Source organism: Choloepus didactylus, chromosome 13 (genome assembly GCF_015220235.1).
Source record: "Choloepus didactylus isolate mChoDid1 chromosome 13, mChoDid1.pri, whole genome shotgun sequence".
NCBI classification, from domain to species: Eukaryota; Metazoa; Chordata; class Mammalia; order Pilosa; family Megalonychidae; genus Choloepus; species Choloepus didactylus.
Genome location: NC_051319.1, coordinates 90,986,518 through 91,006,089, shown reverse-complemented (window position 1 = coordinate 91,006,089; position 19,572 = coordinate 90,986,518). Strand labels below are relative to the sequence as shown.

The following is a 19,572-nucleotide window of genomic DNA, read 5'->3' as shown; positions in this document are numbered from 1 at the left end:
AATGCAGGTATAGTCCTTGCATTTATTGAGCTCAATAGTCTAGTGCGGAAATGGAATGATTAGACAAGTAATTGCCATCAAGTTTGTGCCGGGCATTAAGATAACAAATGGCAGGAGGGCGGCAACCAAGTCAGTGGTTCTAGAAAAAGAGAACGGTTAGTCAGGTGGTGGGGGTTGGGGGTAGAAGACAGTTTTCTAGGCAGCAGGAATGCTTTGAGCAGAGGGATGAGCCAGGGAAAACACTTACTATGGGCCAGTACAGAGATAGAAGATGTAGAGTTTTGCCAGCAGCAACTGAAAAATTGTGGCGGTGACGAGTGAAGTTGAAGGGGAGAGAACACAGGAGCTTTGGAGACGGGCAGAGAAGGGTCAAATCCAGGCTTTACTATTCATTCACAAGTTGTGCCTTTGGGCAAGTTACTTGACCTCTCTGAGTTTCCCCATCTGTAAAGGTAGTTGTTAGTAATAATATTTGCTTCTGCAAGGTTGTCAGTCTTGCAAGTAACAAATGCAAATTGCCTGACCCAGTCCCGGCACATGATACCACCACCTTGTCCAGCGGCTCAAGCCTGAAACCTTAGGAGTCTTCTTTGGTTCCTGCTTTTTCCTCTCCTCACCCTCCCACCATAGTCAGCTTACAAGTCCTTTCTGTGCTCCCCATAAAACGTCTTGAAAATTCATCCACTTACCTCTGTCCTCACTACTACAGTACAATCCAAGCCACCATCACCCCCAACCTGGACGACTCACAAGGCCCTCCCCGTCTCTTGACTTCCACTCTTTACCCCCAATCCTCACCTCCATCCTGTTAGAGTGATCTAAAAGCATAAAGCACATGTCATCATGTTGCTTCAGACCCTCCAATAACTTCCCATTGTTCTAAGAAGAATAGCTAAACTCCTTACTAAGGAGTGAAAAACCCTCTGCAAGATCTGGCCACTGTCCACCTCCTGCCTGCGTCTCCAACTCTTTGTTCACCGAACTCTGGCTACACTGGCTAAGCTGCTTGACATCCTTCAGGTTTCAGCTAATAGGCCACCTCTGCAGAGAGGGTTTTTTCTGACTACGTCATCTAAATAAAGCCTCTCCTATTAATTTCTATCCCCAGCAACTTATTTTTTTTCTGTTCCCAGCCTTTATTACAATTTAGCATTATGCATTTATTTGGGTGCTTACTAGATAAAACGCCTAGCCCTCTCACTAGGTTGGGAATCCTATAAGACTCTAAACTCTTTGGGGCCCTACAGATCATAGCACTCTATCTGGCACAAAGTCAGTCCTCTGCAAATATTTGCTAATTTGTGGAGAATTGCTAAATTGTGGGCCCTCAAGAACTAATAGCTATCATTGTTCATTAATACTTGTCAGAGAGACTGTTATAGTGTGGCTAGTTCTGAGCATTTGTTAAGAATTTCTTTTTTGTCCCCATTATTTGCCTTAATTTCCAAAGTAGAAAGGCTGACAGCCAAGCAGAGGACTTGACACCTGACAAAGAAGGGAACAATCATGCGGTTTCAGTGGATTCACTAGGGAGACCTGCCCCCAAAGCCCCTAACATTGGATCCACACAAAGCTCAATATCTAGGCCAGTTCTTGATGTGTTTTTGTTGGAGACTCAGGGACCCACGGACATTCATTACTGGAGAAGTGGGTGGCTCATACACACTTCTGTGTTAGCAGCTGGCATTCCTGCTTCAAGGATTTTACATTACAGGGCAATAATAAACTGGTATTAGAAACCTGCAGATGTTCTGTCCAATAGAGATAAATGTTGATTGCAAACTTCAGCTTGGAAGTGGGATTGACTGGAAGTGTTACTGGGTAATTTAAGGCCCCATATCAGACGTCCATGGAGATGCCTTGGCTAATCAGTTCTGTTTTATTTCAGGGAACAAATAAAATTCTGCCTGACTGGGCTTTTTTTCCCCCTTGACAGAAATGAGTAGTTGTCCTGGTAAATCATGAAGGCCAAGGCTGGCAGGTCTGGCAATGCACCCCAAAGCTCTGACTTCTCCCCTGGAGATGTGATCTTTGATTTTGAAATCAGGACCAAGATTTAGGACTCTTGACTTGTTGGATACAGGGTCTCCCAATTCCTCTGCACCAGACAGCTGGGTGTGCAGAGGAGGCCCTTCTAAGTGGGTGCCTATAAGAGTAGAACTTTCAGTGGGGAGAAGTAATGAAATATGGAACAAGGCTGAAGACAGAGTGATACTTTCAGCAATTTGATTCTCTAAAGCAACGCTATCCAATAGAACTTTCTGTAATGATGGACATTTTCTACATCTGTCCAGCCTGGTAGCTACTAGGCACAGGTGATTATTGAGCACTTGAGACAACATGATTGCAAATGAGGAACTGGATTTTTTTATTTTATTTAGTTTTATCTCATTTAAATTTGGTAACTACCTGTGGCTACCAATTACCACAGTGACAGCACAACTCTGAAATATTATATGGACAGGGAAGAACAGCAAGATTGATGGGCAAGGCCCCAAGGGTGAGTGGGTGCACCCAGGAGTGGGTACCCAAGGAGTTTCAACCAAATGGCTGGAAGGGCATGTCATGTGGTGGTAAAGCAAGTCTGGTGTGAGACACAGCTGGGTTCGAATCCCAGCTCCGTCAAGGCCCTGCTGTGTGATCTTGGGCACATTACTTAACTGCTACCAGATTCACATTTGTCACCTACAAAATGAGGATTAAAAACAGAACCTACTTCCTAGGGCTATTTTAAGTATTAAATGTGATAATGTATTAAAGCACTTAATACCATGCCTGGCACAAGTTACCTCTTAGCAAATTTGGCTTATTATTGTCTTTTAACATAAAATATGATCCTCTTCTATACCTAAGCCATATCTGGATAGCAGTGTTGATGAGCTTTGTGATCAGAGAGGGGTAGGGGCAAGGGGACGGGGAACAGAGAGAAGCTTTTCCTTTCCCGGAACTGACTGGACTCACTTGACTAAAGTACACCAAAAAAACAAAATACTACCACCTCTCCTCAGCCATGAATAATAAGTTATACCAGTGTCCCATGAAATAGATGTTCCGTGAAAGTGCAATGCCCTGTACCATTTATAATAGAATTATAGAATGAAAAACCTGGGAGGGATCGTGAAGACCACTGATTCTTCAGCTTTGATGTTCAAACACATCATTTGGGGATCTTGATAAAATGCAGGTTCTGATTCATTGGGGCTGAGACTCTGCATTTCTACCAGGTTCCCAGATGTTGCTGATGCTGCTAACCCAGAGTCCACAAATAAGAGCAGCAAGGTTGTAGAACAATGGAGTGTAGGTCCTAAAACCAACACCCTTATTTTTCAGATGGGGAAATGGGGACCCAGAGGGGGAAGAGACTGGGCTAAGGTCATAGAGCAATTAGAAGTCAAACCAAGGCTAAAACTAACCCCACCTACTACCCAATCCAGTGTCATGTACATCTTTGTACTTCCCCAGGCAGCTGAAGTCTCTTGCATTACATGACACTCAGTAGTTTGCAAAATGTCTTTCTTCCATGTATACCATTTCCATTTCTCCGCCGAGGATAGCAAAGGGCAGAGATTAGTCCATTAACCCATACTATTCTAGTTAATGACTACTGGTTAACCCGGAGCTAAAATCCAAATGTGCTGACTATTCTTTTTTTGCTTTTTAAATTTTACTGTGGTAAAAATATAACATAAAATTTGCCATTTTTACTAATTTAAACAATTCAGTGGCATTAAATATATTCACAGTGTTGGTGCAACCATCACCACCATCTATTATGAACACTTTTTCAATCCACCAAACAGAATCTCTATACCCATTAATCAATAACTCTCATTTCCTCTCACCCCTCAGTCCCTGGTAACCTCTAATCTACATTTGTCTCTATGAATTTGCCTTTTCTAGATATTTCATATAAGTGGAATCATGAATGTTTGTTCTTTTGTGTCTGGCTTATTTCCTTTAGCTTAATGTTTTCAAGGTTCATCCACATTGTAGCATGTATCAGAACTTTATTCCTTTTTACCACTTAATAATGTTTCATTGTATGTATATACCACATATTGTATATCCATTCATGGTTGATGAACATTTGATTTGCTTCTACCTTTGGGCTATCGTGAATAATACTGCTATGAACATCAGTTTACAAGTATCTGTTCGAATCCCTGCTTTCACTTCTTTTAAGTATGTGTGCTGACTTTTAACCCAGGATTCCTTCCATTACACCCTAGCAACTCTGTCACTCCAGTTTTCATCTTGGAGAGGCTCCAGATTAGATCTGATGATGGTTGACAGCATCATCATAAGTCTTTATAGGGACTTAGGGGACAGTCTGCATTTAGGATATCAGACACCAAAAAAAAGTGAGAAGAGTCAAGTCTCTCTTCTTTTTCTTTTGTATGTCACAAGCATAGAATTCCAGAGTAATCATTACTAGCCGAGCAGTAGCAACACACTTAAAAGCCGGTGCACAAGCCATGTCCTGGAGTCATATGTTTTATTCCTAGGGGACCTAAAATTAATGGCAGCTCCAAGTGGGAAAGATGAAAATGAAGCAACAAACTGTCAGAAAAGAAAGTTTCGTTGGTAGGCACTAACCACAGCATTTTTTAAAACAACTCACCCAGAGTGATTGAAACTTACAAGTCTTAGTTCTACCACTGATTCAGACTGACTCTGGGTGACATTGGACAAGTGTGTGCATGCATATTGTGTGTGTTTGCCTCCCTACTTTCCCCATCTGTTTAGTGGCATAATCAGTTTGTATTATCAACCAACTAATTTCACAAATGTATTGTCAAGATGAGTGAAATGCCACCTGCAAGCCTCCCAGAGAATTCTGAAGGCCTTTTACTAGACATTATCTCTTTATCTGCTTTAGAGGCCATCAGTAAGTTTAGACAGTTTTCTAGGTCTCTTCTCTTCTATGATTTGGATTCTAAGAGATAAATGCCAGTAATTTAAGATTTTAGACTCATTGAACTAGTGATAATGAAATAGTTTTGTGTCCTCTATCAGATCTGGGTCACAGATTGAAGTACATTTTGGGGTCCCAGCCTGGACAGGTACAGTTTGCTCCTTGAGCCATGTCCCCTATGCTTAGTCTCAGTTTGTTGGAGTGCCTTGTGAGCCAGGAAGGTATCATTTAAGTAAAACAGCATTTTCAGACAAATCCTTTTTCTCCTAAGGCACAGTTTGGACTTAGGTATATCTGACTTTCTATGTTCTGTTGCTATCAATGAATTCCTTCACAAGGCTGATACCAACACAGAACTGATTGAATAGGAGGCAGATGTTCCTTAAGTCAGCATGCCCTCATTGCTGGGTAAAGAAAAGGGTGTCTCTGCAGTCTCAGGGAAGGTTTGCAGATGACTTCATGCCCAAATGACTCGGAGTGCCCAAATTATTTCTCAGTCTTCAACTTTCCATGTAATAAGAGCCGTGGATATTTCTAGGCACAGTTTGACCTGCATTCTATTGATCTAAGCAGTTGGCTAATCACTCTCTGCAATTAAATCCTTTTCCTTGCAATAAAGTTAATCACTTCCCGGCACATAAAATCTGACCCCACAGCTTGAGCAAGGAGAATTGCTGTCATTTATGCTACCATCTTGGGACCCAACAGCTTTATTCTGAAGACCCAAGCAACTCTCATAGCCTGTGAAAGTTGCACCCTCCTCAAATAAAGCATTAGAGTGCATTTCTTCAGAAAAGCAAAGCCCTTGCCTGTTTTGCTTTATTCCTACTCAGCCTCACTTCTTATGAGCCCATCACATTACGCTTTCCCCCAAGCAACCTGCTTTCATTTGATTTCAAGGCCATTGGCATACACTTTGCAATTCTTTTTTTTGGCCTGTTTTTGTTCCAGCTTGATGATATTTGTGTCCAGTACATAAATATTTAATTTCAGGAGGTCCGCAGTTTCTGTCCTACCTTCAGTTCAACTTTCAAAGGGACTTCTCATTTCTTCTAAAGAGGGCCTGATTTTATCTTTTTAAACAATATTAGATTCATTCATTCATTTGACAAACATGTATTGAGTGACAAGTCACAACTCTGGCTTTCAGGGTATTTATAGTGTACCAGAGAAGTTAATCTATTAAAAAGGCAACAGGTCAGAGGTGGGAGTGGAGGGGAGAGGGAAGGTAGCAGGGCAGTGAACTCTGTACACAGATGGACGTGGGTTCCAGTCCCAGGTCTGTCAAATGCTCAGTGACACCAGGAACAAGTTACTTATCTTCCCTAAGCCTTAGTTTCCTCATCTTTAAAATGGAGATAAAAGTACCTAATTCATCAGATTATTGGGAGAATTAAATAGTGCATCTTAAAATGCCTGTAGCAATGCCTGGCACATAGTACGTGCCCTGAAAATGTTAGCTATAATTATCACCGGATTTAATCCTTACACCAATTGTATGAGGTAGGTCCTATTATTTTCACCACTGGGCAGATGGGAAAACTGAGGCCTAGGAAGGCAAAATAACTTGCCAAAGATTACATTATTTATAAATTGCAGGCTTAAACCCGGTGGTGCCTAACCCTGGAGTTCATATTTTTTGCCTTTACTGCACACTGAATGGATTAAGCTTTCCTGTGTTTTCAGGAGCTGCATGTCATAGGGTTTTCAGCAACTTAATTTACTAGATCTAATGATGAGTCAAATTAAGTCACGTGACTTAGCAAGAATATAACATTTTTCAAACATTTGTTCCATTGTGGTTCTTTATCTCCTGATATCCATTGAGTATTTCTTTTCATGTAGAGACTTTTTATTAAATGTCTAATTAAAACTGGTTAGATTCCCACTTATAACAGTTCTCAGTTCTGAATTTAAATTTAATGATGTGCTGAAATATTAATGACCTTTATCTTTAAAAGTGTCTCAATTGTACCAAAGTTAACAAATGTGGCTGATAATATCCAGCACCGTGTTAGAACACTCACCCATTCAAGCCATTTGCTTGGGTTTGTGTAGTTCTAATGGTGGGTTTTATACAGGACTGACAAACACAATATGAAAATTTTGCACCACAAATTGCCTGGGGATTTGGTCTCCTAATAAATACTCTAAAAGGCTCTAATTCAGGCTAAATAATAATAGCTGAAAGCATTGAGAGGTATTGACAAGCATTAAGCATGTGCTCTGTGGAGTAAACATCTTTCTGAGAGGGAGGTAGGATTTGGATCAGATGAAGGGAGCAATCCATAGCTAAATTCATTCCTTCTCTCCCCTTGTATCCTTTCTTCTATGATACAAACATTCCTTATGGCTCTGGTTTTCGCTCCTTGAGTGTCTTATTAACATTGATAGTGACAACCAGAGCAAAATTTATCTGAAGCTTCATTCTTACAGCCTGGCTGCACACCTTCCAATTTCCCGAAACTCTTTTGGGTTCAAAGCACTTGCATAAAACTGGTGGTGGCTTCTGGGCCTTGGGGCATAATATGAAATTTTGGTCTCTTTTTTGTAAGTGTGCCCTTTGTGGAGAAACCTTGGTATATTATTATCTTACCCCTCACTGTGATTTGGCGAGTACAAGCTGAGGGAGAAACGTGAACCAACCTGCTGATAAAACCCTACTTGTAGGAAATCCCATGTCTTATCTGGCTAAATAACTTGGACCATATGTTCAGGTCCCAGAGGCTGGGATTTTTCAGAGCAAGTTAAATGTGCCTATTTGTATCACCTGAGGATATTGAAATTCTAAGCACAAGTTCATTTTCACATAACTCATTAGCCTTCCTTATATTTGGTACTTAATGTGAACTTTGGCAACAGATGGAATGAGCTGGTGTTTCAGGAGCATTTACTAATTTTTTTGTGCTCACATATACAAACAAATAGTGATAATTTGCACTCAAATGAAACTTCTAGAGTCAGGCAGTGCCCTCAGGTATTCATTTGCCACCCTCTGTTGAATTCTTGGTTAGAATTTAATTATCCAACAAATTTGGGGGAAGTTACACCAGATGTTGAGTATTGACCCAGACATTTCAAATGGAAGGGCCTGAGGGCCTGATACATTCTCAGAGAAATAAGGGAAAGCAAATTTGGGAGGCAGCACTCAGGGCGGGGGGGGAAGATGGGGCATGAAACTGAGGACCAGAGCTTAAAATTTTTGGTGAGTTCCTCAGCCAGATGTTATTCCTTATGTCTCAGTAACAATTGGGTATTTATGAAGGTCATTCAGGAGGTTCTGGGACCACCCCCAAGCACCCATGTTAGACACAAAGGATCTCATCATTGAGAACCAGTGAGGACTCAACTTATGTCTGTTCACAATAAAAACAGAATTACCCAGTTGATTTGAATGACAGACAAATGCAGCTGCTCCTTTCTCTCATCTCAGCATGGTTAAGTGGGGCCACTCAAGAAGTAACTAATCTTTGAATCTGAGTTTATCTACATAGTGATTGTGATCACAATTATAATTTATTACTAATAAAATTTGTTAATAGTATGATAATAGCTAGCATTTATTAAGTGTGGATTCTGTTCCAGGGCTGGTGTCAAGTACTTGTACATCCATTTCATTTTCATTGTGATGTTCATTATCTCATTATGATATTCCCATTTTATGGATGAGTGAATAAAGCTCTGGCTTATAACATAACTCCCCAATCCTATACCTAATAAGAGGCCTCTATAGGTGGCCTGGCTCCACAGCCTGTGCCCTTCCCTACCACCGTCGGGGCTGAATTAGACTTACTGAAAGGGATTTTCCCATCTAAGGGAATCCCCTCTCTCTAGTCTCTGTTCAAAGGGTTAGTACACGGGGCTCTATTCTGTGCACTGTGTTATCCCTTCCCCATCCAACCGCAGCTGATTGGACTGTAGGGGAAAGATGGACAGAAAGGCAGCCAATCAATAATAGACTGGCTTGTGATCTGTGACATGGCATAGTGGCAGAAAAAAAAAAAAGCTGAGCCAATCAGATTCCTTTTCTTGATAATGTAAGCCAGACAATACCACCAGGATGGAGCGATTAGCTTTGAGAGTTTAAGATGCAATGAAACCATGAGTTCAAGCTGTAATGAGGCAGCAGTGAATATGAGTAAGCAGAGAAAACTATTTGATAGAGATTTCTTTAGAGAGTACACATGTAGAGAAGTAGAAGGATTGTGAGAAGGAATAATGTAACTAGTAGCTGAGGATGCCCCCAAACTGGATTCCTTTCCAGTTCAGTCCACGGAAATCCTTACAATATACAGTTGTGAGGATGAAGTGAGATAATTTATATAAATCACTCAACAGAATGCCTGGTGCATAGTAGGTATTTAGTAAAAATCAGCAATATTTATTATGATTATGATTATCAGAAATTTAATGTGATTTGCCATTTATTTGGAAGATGTAAAACATCCTCTCATTCCCAGCTTACCAGGATGCATACAGCTAAGGTTATAAAATGATATATTCTTTTTTTTCATCATTGAATTGGATTTCTTAATTGTTATAATAATTCAAATTTCAGCTTATGATTATCTCAGTTTTCTTTCAGAGAGATTCCACACCCACTAATGAACTATCATGTCTAGCAATGGGGAGCAATTCCCATAATCTGTTTTCCTCCAATCCCCTTCAGATGCTAATGAGAAGTACTGTGAAGATATCAGCCATTAGAGTACATAGACTGGGATAAATCATGGACTATGGATCATTGAGCATCTTTGTTGTAAAACAAATGGCCTGTGGTCAGTTGATCATGCAAAGAAACATCTCCAGGGCCTCCTGGCTTTATTCATAACCCCTAAATCTGTTTGCAGTTTTATAAACAGAACATCTGTTAAAATATGCAGAAATTACAGTCATAGCCATTAGCAGAGAGTTATATAGCTTTGACAGATTTTTTAAAGCTTTTGATGGTAATCTCTATCTGTGATTCATGCTTCATTCCCATTCTTGCTGAGTCCCTTTTGTTTACATCTGTTGTTTTGAGTTGTAGCACTTTTAACCCAAGACTAAAAAGTAGACGTGTTGTCCCAGGCTAGGTTGGCACTGTGCCATCTGCAGCAAGGCTGAGTGACTGTCCAGTACAATTCGGGTGTGCAACATGCATAGCCTCAAACAGGCAGAAACTGAGAAACCCTAACTGGTTTCACACTTTTTTTTAGAGAGAGAGAAGTTGTAGGTTTACAGAATAATCATGCATAAGATACAGAGTTCTCATATACCACACCTTGTATTAGTGTGGAACATTTGTTACAATTCATGAAAGAACATTTATAATTGTACCATTAACTATAATCCATTGTAAGCTTTCACACTTCTTATACTGACCTTGGGCTCTTTCTCTGCTGGCATTTAACAGAAAATAAAAAGAGCCCTGCACTAACTTTTCTACCTCCATCAATCCACAAACCAGTCATTCATTTGACACCCACCCCCGCCTTGTGTGTGTGTATGTGTGTGTCATTCAGAGTTAAAATTTTTACTGTGTTTATATTTAAATTACCTCAGTGCAATTAACCGGTATGATCATCACCAGGCAACAAAACTTCATATAAAAACCTAGATTGTTCTCCTTCATTGTTTAGTGAAGAAATCATTTCCACCTAAGAACTAGGGAGTAGATAAACTTTCTTTGGCTACAGTTTTGTTGTATCTGCCCTGGAATGGGAATCAGCAGACATTCCCTATGGAAATTGGAAAGTCCCTTCTGAGTTGTCAGTGTGTCCATTACCTGTCCTTACACAGGTTTTATAAAGTCTTAGACAAGGTCACTCTCGCTGAGTCTGAATAGATCTTTCTAAATGGGCCCAATAGGGAAAAGAGGACACTGCAATAAAGTGGCTAAAAGAGCAAACTCTGGGGTAATACAGACCTGGGCCTGCATCCTAGATCTGCCTTTGTTAGCTATGTACCCCAGAGAAAGTGACCAAACCCCTCGAAGCTGCAATTCTTCATCTGTAAAATGTAATACTATCAGTGCCCATCTCATAAAGTTATTGAGAGAGTTCAGAAAGATATTCCTAGCCATGTGCCTGGAACATTAAGTGCTGAGTAAATATTAGTTACTGCTATTGTTATTTTTTTATTGTTTTTGTTGTGAGAAGTAATACATGGTTAGATTATGTTAAATGTTGATTCTAATGTCAGAAGGGCTTTCTTTTTAAAGGGCTTAAATAATCTTAACTATAGCATTCATTTTTCCAGCTAGCACTTATTTGTTCAAAACTAATTCCTAAGCACCCACTCTAGACTCAGTTCTCTGCTGAGTGTCATATGGTGTCTGAAGTTTTATCCTTTGGCATATCCCTACCAATAAGGAACACATGGGTATGAATCATTATAGAATGAGCTACAGAGAGAACTCAAACCAAGGACTGTGGAAGTTGGGAAATAAATTGCCACTGGGGGAACCGGGGAAGGCTTCAGAAGGGGAAGATAGATAAGCCACGGTAACGGAGGCTTGACAGATCTCTCCAGCAATATGTGAGGGGAAAGGGAAAGGTAATGTGTCATTGGCAGATGAAAAACAGACGCGAAATGAGGCAACAGAGTAGAAAAGTTGGGAAAACGTAGGCAAGGAAAGGGCCAATTTGCCTTCTGAGGGAATCAAAAAGGATTGGAGGGTAAAAGTCAATTAGAGGATCAAAAACAGACTCACCCAGGTCCTGAAGAAACAGGGAGATAAAAATGGAAAGCTCCTGAGAAGGAGACTAAAAATAAGACAAATGCCTGCCTAGAATGGAGTAGTTACGGGAAGGGTGACTGAGAAAGAAGATTAATGGCTTGTTTGTCCATTTCCCAGCCTGCACCTGAGCTGAGCCCCAGTTTTCTTCCATATTCATGGCATTTACTGGCACTTGTGGCTGCACAGCACCCTGCCAATCTCTGAACCCCAACATCTAAGTTGAGCATCTTTAGGCAGCAGCTTTCTAAGCTTTCAAAAGGAAAAATACGGTTGTGCGTTGGAGTCCACGGTCCCAATTAAAATGTCAGGCTCTGAAACAAACAAATACAGATAACAAAGAAGGGGATAATGTTTTAAAATTATGCTCTCCAGAGTCTCCCATTAATTTGGAGCTCACAAGACAGTTATTGCATGTTCAATAAATACCGTTTGATGACAGTAAAGTGCTCAGCTGCTGGTGGCCGGATATGCCCAGTAGATAGGTTTCTTTAAGCATGAGGTTACAAGCATATCTTGTTATATCATATTCAGCGCGGATGCAGCATCTTTCAGCTTTACAGGTCTTAGGAACATTAATTCCTCCAGAGGCCAAAAAACCGATATTTTTGTCCTGCTAAAGATAGAGAAAAGAAAAAAAGCAGGAGAGCTGGTTATAGAAATCAGGATTGCTATCTCAGTATACACAGACCTACTATATAATGCTCAATACACACAAACCCTCTGCATAATTAAATAAACTGTGTAAATACCCAGAGGTTGTTAGTGGGATAGCTTGTGGAAATGAAAAAATTAGCAATAGTGGCATGGATTTTTTTAAAAAACAATTATTTGCTTTATGTGATGACAAGAATCCACAGATGGTACATCCTCAGTTTTTGAGTGTCTTGAAAGCTAAAGCAAGATTGTATTCACACTACAAATAATAGCTGATAGGATGTGCATGGGAGCAATTTATTGTATTGATTACAAAGGAACAGTGCCTGTTAATATATGGATCTTGGTGGACAGGGATGCAAGAACTAACAAAGGGTTAACTCCCCAAATTTCAAAAGAATTTAGCTGATTTCTCACTTCCACACTAAAAGGTGGAGTATCTATGGGATGGGGAGATGAGCCGGTGATTTAAGCTGATTCTTCTCATTGCCCATAGTGCTATATCAAGTCCCTATCTCTATGCTCAAAAGGCCAGAGTAGAACTTAATTAATAGCAGTGATCACAAGGCAATGGTAGATGGTAATCACCAGGAATCGATGCTCTGAGTAAAAGCTTGTACTTCAAGGTCAGGCCTAGAAGCAGCAAAACAAAGAATGCCTTTTGGCAATGAGAGCTAGGAACAGGCTACTAAATTTGGTGTGACTGGTTTCATTTTCTACCCTGGGCTTGTAGATGGGACTACTCAGATTGTGCATTTGTTCATTCATTTGGGAAAGCTTTACTAAGCATCTGTAATGGTCCAGGTCTGCTGCTAGGCATTTGTTGGAGAAATAGTGTGTTCTGGGGCTTGTTATCATTACCTTGAGTTCAGGAATCTTGTCTTATTTGCCTCTGTTTACCCCAAATCATTTGGCACAGTGCATGGCACATGGTGGGCACCCCATGAATGGAAATTTAAAGAAAAAGAATATTCTTCCACTTGTAGCTACCAGAGTAGATTCCCCAGAAGTAGTATCCTATCGCATAATAACTTAAACCTATCCATTGATAACAATGGCATTGTATGTAGTGAGGCCAGGTGAGGGATTTCAAGTTCAGCTCACTCTATCCTTGATGGTGATGTGGTTGCAAGACAGATACGTGTGACTTGGAAGCATAGGAGCAGATCAATTTAGTGCACCACCTCACTGGCACATGTGGACCCATGATGAGGATGCCCTTTGTTGTTTTTCTCCTTCACCAATGTATTAAGAAGCCAATGTCCCTGCATTCCTGCAATCCCCCTCAGATATCAGAGTATTACAAAGCCATTCTTATATGAGTCTTATCATAACAATGGTTTACCATTGTTAGAGTCAGCCTGGTTGGATGGGAATGAAAAATTATTCCTTCTGTGTTCCCATATTTTCCCTTGTACAAAAGAAGAGGAGGTGGGGGTGAAGAGGAGGTCAGTGCAGAAATCATTGTTTGTCATCTTGGTTTACCTGCTTTAGAAATTAGTCCATTCCCATCTGATTCCCCCCTTCTCCCATGGAACCAAGAAATTGGGTGAGTCCATGGTTCTGGAAAAATTCTTAAATTAAAATGAAACTGTACCATAATAATATGGTGATTAGTCCCATTGCTAAAATAGAGGCAATTTTTAAGGACTGTTTTTAAAACTCTTAGTAGAAACAGAAAGCAATAGGATATGCAAACATTTGGAAATGGCATTTGGTATTGCAGGAAGTCATTTTTGTAATTTCCTTTAGATACTAACCAAACTGGGAGCAAATATTAGCTATTTCCCTCATGTTTTTCTGGGCTTACTCAACTGTTGAATTACTGGAGTTATAATTTGTACATTTCTGAGAAGCTCTGTACTTGTCTATTTAACCATACTAAAAAGGGAGAGGGTATTCGCAGAAGCCCACTCTATTTATAGCTCTTTGGCAGTGTAGATCTTTGGCAGTATAGATCTTTGGCAGTGTAGATCTTTGGCAGTTTCTATTGTAAAGGATAGTTGCTTGTTAGCTTAAGTGAAATGCTACTGCACTTTGCAACTGTCATTGGGTGAAGATATTCAACTAAGCTTGGGTCTCTGCTGACAAATACAAGACATACAATTCTTATATACTTCATCTTTCCAATGAATATTTAGCAAAGACCCACCGTTTGCTTTGTAAAATTCAAGCCCAGTTTCATATGCCAATATGAATAATAAAAGAATAATGCTGATTTTAGTTCAAGTGGGCAATTTATTACAGTTGAAAAAATACTATAGATTCTTATAAAGAATATCAGACTATTTTTACAAGCTAAGCTCTACTCATTAGCCATGTCCAGACAACTTCTTTCTATTCTAATCTCATCTGTGAAACTAAGATAAGTCCAATTGTATTGGCCTTTTTGGGTGAAGGGTTTTAGGACAGATGCAATCCAAGTATTCTATGGTAGTATGTTTCAAAATGGTGTTCACAATCTCCAGTGACATGTCAAAATGAAGTTCCCAAGCTGCAAGGAATATATACTGAATGGGAATCTCTAGACGTGGTTGGCTGGAAGGCTGCATTTTTTAACAAGATCCCCAAGAGAATCTTACTAAGTTGCAGGACCACTGAGCCCACTGGCCTCCCTGTGTTTGGATAAAAGGACTTCAGCCATTACCTTTGCCAGGGCATTGCATTTGCAGCCCAGTCCAGCTTTGGAGACAGGAAACTGAATTTCTTTAGCTCATTTGGCCACTCTCAGGTCCTGCACACTCTCCTCAGCTCTCATCCTAAATGTCCATCAGCTGATTAAACGATCCTACTTGGGAATAGTTGACAATATTGACTAATAATTGAGAGCACAGGCTCTCAAGCCAGACTGACTGGATTTCAGTCCCAGATTGACTTCTTACATGTTTAAACACAGTTGAAGCCATGTGATCTTGGTCAAGTTGCTGTGAGACCTTGAATACTCAAGGCCTCAGTTTCTTCGATTGTAAAATTAAGATTGCAACAAAAACTGATTTAATAAAAAAAACTGACAATAACAATGTTATCCTAAGGATTTCATGAGTTAATTAAATGAATTAGTCCTAGCATCCTCTCTTCTTATCTACAATGACTCCCTTCATTATTTCATCCAGTCTTGGGGCTTTAAATATTGTTTATATGTCAACACCTCCCAAATTCATATCTTTATTCCAGTCTTCTCTCCTGAACATCAGATGTGCATCCAACTGCCTTTTCAACATCTCTGCTTGGATGTCTAGTAAAACATCTCAAACTTAACATTTCCAAACTGAATTGCAGATCATCCCCCAAAGGAAACTTCTCCGTCTGCAGCTGTCCCCTTCTCAGTTAATGGCAACTTTATTCTTCTAGTTCCTCAGGCCAAAAACCTTGGAGTCATTCTTGACTCACACTCCACATGCAATGCATCATAAAACCCTCTTGACTCGAGTCATCCTCCGTGTGCCATGGCCTCCCTGTGCGCCTTGCTGCCTCTTATCCACAGCCTGCTACAACACTGGACCAGCTGCTTGGCACCATGCTCCTTGACCATGAGTGCTAATTTTGAGTACATCATCACAGAAGAAGAAGAGGAAGGAGAGCAATATGGGTCTGATACTACTGAACCAGCCCAAAGCTCTCACCATACTTTGGCAACGGCCTGGTCACACAGAACTCAACCAGGCCCTGGAGGCCTTTGAAGACAACCCAGCTATTGGGGCTGTGTCCTCACCAGTAGGGATAAAGCTTTTGCAGCTGGAGCCCATGTCAAGGAAATGCAGAACTGGCTGTTCCAAAACGGTCAACAGTTATGCTTTGAACAGAGGCAGTGAGTTTGCTGTGATGTGTGACATCATCTATGCTGGGGAGAAAGCTCAGTTTGCACAGCCAGAAATCTTACTAGGAACTATTCCAGGTGCAGAGGTCACACAGAAACTCACCTGCACCATTGGGAAGTCACTGGTGGTGGAGATAGTCCACACCAGTGGTCATATCAGTACAGGATTCCAGGCACATGGAATTGAGACACTGGTTGAAGAAACCATCCAGTGTGTGGAAAATAATTGTCAGCAATTCTAAAATTGTAGCAGCAATGGCCAAAGAATCAGTGAAGGCAGCTTTTGGAATGACATTGATAGAAAGCAATAAGTTTGAGAAGAAACTGTTTTATTTGACTTTTGCACTGAAAATTGGAAAGAAGGGATGACTGTGTTTGTGGAGAAGAGAAAGGCCAACTTCAAAGACCAGTAAGAGCGGAGTGACCTAAAGAGGAAAAATACAGTTCTGCCAGCCTTAGGAAGCATGTAACTCATGCTTTCTTAAAGGGCAGTAGAAGTGCCCTGCAGCGTCTCTCCCACTGCCCTGGCCTTGGAGCTACACGCAGGAGGTGGTGGCCGTCTCCTGGAGGGAGTGATTCGCATCTTTTGTGGCATAGGGTCTCTCTTCATCCAGCACTTATTAGAATCCAAGTCTGGAGTGTATTCACATTCTGGTCTGATGATGCTCTTTTAAATAAAAAAAAATGAAAGACAAAATATCCTATTTGCTCTATTTTAAAAGCAATCCAGGGTCCAACCTCTTTTCACCACTTCCACTGCTACAGTGATCCAAGCCACTCTCTAACGTGCATCATTTTCAGTCTCCTGCTTCCACCCTTGCCCTTGACCCCCAAATCTACTCTCCACCCAGTAACCAGACTGATTTCTTTTAAAATTTTAAGCCATATCTGATCACTTCGTTGTTCAAAATCTTCCAATGACTCTCCATCTCACTCGGTTAAAAGGGCCTTTACGGTGTCCTACAAAGCCCTACACCATCAGCCCTCCAGCTTCCTCTCTGCCCTCATCTTCTTTTGCTTTCTCCCTGCTCAGCAGCCTTCTTTTTGCTGCTCAAGCTCAACAGTCCTCAGGTCTTAGCATTTGCTGTTTCTTCTTCCTGGAATGTTCTTCCCCCAGATACCTACATGATCAATTTCCTGACTTGCTTTAAGACTTTTTTCAAGTGTCATCTTCTCGATGAAGCCTGTATTAAATACCTTAATGGAAATTGCAATGCCCTTCCACCCTTGGCCCTTCTGAACTTCCTTAACCTGTTCTACTGTTTCCCGTAGTCATCTTCTAACATTCTATAGACTTGACTTATTGTTTATTGTATATTTCCCTCCACTAGAATCTGTGCTTGAAAAGTATCTTGTTTTATTCACTGCTATATCCGCAACATCCTGGAACAGTGCCTGAAACATAGCATGTGTTCAAATATTTGTTAAATGAATGAATGAACAATTGGGACTTAGAATATAGTTTATAATTCTTCAGAGGTTTCTGTCTTGGCTCTTGAATTGTTTAATATTTTTGTCGATGTATTGGCCAGGATTCTTTTGGTTGAAAGGACTGAAAAATTATACTGAAAACTTGCTCAATCAGAAATTCAGCACACACAACTTAAGAGTTCAGAAGAACACCAGCTTTAGGTAAGACTTAATCCAGAGCTCAGATATGTCATTCTGGGCCTGTAATCTGCTCTGTTTCTATGGAGATCCAGCAGCTGTTCCAGGCTCACTCTCTATGGTAGAAAATTGACTGCCACAGTGCAGAGCTTCACATCTCCTTAAATCCCTAGGAAACATCTCCTAATATTGCATTAACTTTGTTTAGATTCTGTGCCCATCTTAAAATTTCTTCCCTGTACCCAGCAAGATGAAATAACTGGCAGACTTAAGCCAATTAGGGCCAAATTCTGATGTTGAGAGGGGAATCGGTGCCACCCAAATTATACTTGAGGATGAGAAAGAGGGAAGTCAGGGGACTGTTGGCAGGAGAAGAGGACAATTGTTTCTGGGGAGACAACCAATGACTGTCCAGTAGTATCTATGGTCTGGTATAATAGTAGTGCGTTCATGCTTATTAAGTTGAATGTTTAGCATGAGGTTTGGGGATTCTAGCCAAAATAACATGGAAGAACCGATGGATTTTTTCATTCAAGAAGTGGAATAGCATCTGCAAAAGTACAGAGGTATGAAAATGCTTGTCATATTTGGAGAGCTGTGGGCAGTTGATATGAGGGGAGTGAAAGTAGTATGTTAGAACCTTCTCTCACGCACCAACAAAAGTCCTAGACCTAAATCCCATTGGTCCAAATTGGACTTTTTTATCCTTAAACCAGTCACTGCCCCCCACCTCTCTCTCTCTCCCTCTCCCACCCTCCCTCCCCCTCTCTCTCTCTCTCTCTCTCTCTCTCTCACACACACACACACACACACACAGCAGATTGAACTGAGAGAAAGAAAAATTACAGTTCTCCTAACAGAAGAAGGAAAAAATGATGCTGAGCAGGTACCAGGAACAGAAAAGATCTGAAAATCATCTCAGAATGGTATTGATATATCAATATGATATTGACATTGTAAAGTTGGTTATTTGACATTGAACATGGTGGTAAGATGAGATATGGTGTGAGAATTGTAGAAAACCCTGCCACTTCTTTTCTGAAAGACCCCAAACCATTCCATTCACCAGTTTATAAGTTACATATGTGTTCCTCCAAAGGGCACAAGCCAAGAAACAAATTCAGAAAGACGGATGACTGGGCATAATTGAACCTTCCCATTGCCAGAAAAGAGGGCTTTTCTTCTTTTTCACCTTCTCTAGGGTTTTAAGGATATTTTGTGAGTGGAGGGAAAGGAATCCTGAAAGTTTCCTAATTTGAAGAATTTATTGTGAGCTTTTGCAATTGTTCTTCTTGTGGATCTAGTCAGATAATTCAGAATTAAAGTTTGAAGGCCTGACTCTTCTCCTAGAGTTCATTGTATTCTGTCCCCAAAATATCACCCCATTTCTTTCTTCCTCTCTTCAGATTTTAAATGGAATGTAGAACGTGGAATGTTGGCAATCATAATACTTCACTTTTCTTGGAATTGCCAGATTTTTGGAAAAGAAAATGAAGTATCTGATTGAGGGTGTTGGCAGGAAGAGAAGTGGGGAGCATGAGAATTAACACAGATGACTTTATTCTTGGGAGGAATATTCTGGCAATGCTGCCTTATATCTCTCAGTGCAGGTGTGCTCGTGGGTAAAGTGGACATTGTTATGTCTTTCTGTTCTTGTTCCAAGTCTCCATCATATGCTCATCCCTCTTTGCAGTACTGATCTCTATAGTCTTGCTAGTGTAATTAAGCACTCCCAATGCTACTGCCCCAATTTCCAGTCTGTGGGTGAGGGAGCTGCCCTCACTCGTGCCAGACCCCCAGCATGTTGCTCCTTAAATTATGCATATGCTAATGAAGTGTGAAAATCAGCCAAATAAC

The 19,572-nt window shown here is 40.6% G+C and overlaps 1 protein-coding gene and 1 pseudogene across 7 annotated transcripts in view; both read left to right on the top strand.

The window, feature by feature from the left end:
* The window catches only part of PPP2R2B (protein phosphatase 2 regulatory subunit Bbeta), a 495,413-nt gene that overhangs the window by 281,306 nt on the left and 194,535 nt on the right, over window positions 1–19,572 (top strand). The window lies entirely within an intron of this gene.
* On the top strand, window positions 15,737–16,520 carry LOC119507638 (annotated as a pseudogene).